Source organism: Gossypium hirsutum, chromosome A08 (genome assembly GCF_007990345.1).
Source record: "Gossypium hirsutum isolate 1008001.06 chromosome A08, Gossypium_hirsutum_v2.1, whole genome shotgun sequence".
In the NCBI taxonomy this organism is placed as follows: Eukaryota; Viridiplantae; Streptophyta; class Magnoliopsida; order Malvales; family Malvaceae; genus Gossypium; species Gossypium hirsutum.
In genome coordinates, this window is record NC_053431.1 from 65,656,674 (window position 1) to 65,657,408 (window position 735).

General features: G+C 39.0%; 1 non-coding gene across 1 annotated transcript; it reads left to right on the top strand.

Annotated features, from left to right (window-relative positions):
- The first annotated feature begins 233 nt into the window (after nucleotides 1-233).
- LOC121205802 (small nucleolar RNA R71) lies at nucleotides 234-340 on the top strand. Its single transcript, XR_005900876.1, has one exon. It is a non-coding gene; the product is annotated as a small nucleolar RNA R71 (small nucleolar RNA).
- The last annotated feature ends 395 nt before the right edge of the window (nucleotides 341-735 follow it).

Consider the following 735-nt stretch of genomic DNA (forward strand, 5'->3'; position numbering starts at 1 on the left):
CTACTTGATTAGAGAGCATGGTGACCGAATCAACGTTATAAACACCGATTGCTTTCATTGGCTTTGTCCTCATGACTTGCTACTGATAGTTATTCAAGGACATCTTCTCTATAAACTCATAGGCGTCTTCCGGTGTTTTATTGTTGATGGTTCCGCTAGTAGCTGCGTCAACCATTTGCCGAGTCGAAAGATTTAGACCATTGTGGAATGTTTCAACTTGGAGCCAAAGTGGTAACCCATGGTGGGGTCATCTTCTCAAAAGGTCCTTGTATCTCTCCCATGCATCGTAGAGTGTTTCTAAATCCATCTGTACAAAAGAAGAGATATCATTACGTAATTTAGCCGTTTTAGCTGACGGAAAATATTTTAGTAAAAATTTTTCGATCATTTGTTCCTAGGTAGTAATCGGCCCTCGTGGTAACGAGTTCAACCACTGTTTAGCTTTGTTCCTCAGTGAAAAGGGAAACAACCGAAGACGAATGACATCATCAGAAACGTCATTGATTTTAAATGTATCGCATAGTTCTAAAAAGTTGGCTAAATGAGTGTTGGGATCCTCATCCTGCAAACCATCAAGCTGAACAAATTGTTGTATCATTTGAATAGTGTAAGGTTTTAATTAAAAAGTATTTGCAGCTACAGCAGGTCTAACTATGCTCGATTCAGTTCCTGTTAAAGAGGGTTTAGCATAATCATACATAGTGCCTAGAGCAGGATTTTGATTAACCGCAATTG